Source organism: Trachymyrmex cornetzi, unplaced genomic scaffold, assembly GCF_001594075.2.
Source record: "Trachymyrmex cornetzi isolate Tcor2-1 unplaced genomic scaffold, Tcor1.1 scaffold1166, whole genome shotgun sequence".
Lineage (NCBI taxonomy): Eukaryota > Metazoa > Arthropoda > Insecta > Hymenoptera > Formicidae > Trachymyrmex > Trachymyrmex cornetzi.
Window position 1 is genome coordinate 65,700 of NW_017295726.1, and position 218 is coordinate 65,917.

The following is a 218-nucleotide window of genomic DNA, read 5'->3' on the forward strand; positions in this document are numbered from 1 at the left end:
GGGGGAGGGGGGGATGACGTCATAAATAGTGACGTCACAGGGGAGGGAGGGCTGACGCCACAGGGTGAAGGGGATGATGTCACAGGGGAGGGAGGGGTATGGTGTCACAGAGTGAGGGGGATGACATCACAAGGGTGAGAGGGAGGGAGTGACGTCACAGGGGGAGAGGGATGACGTCACATGATGAGGGGGATGACGTTGAGAGAGGAGAATTATAG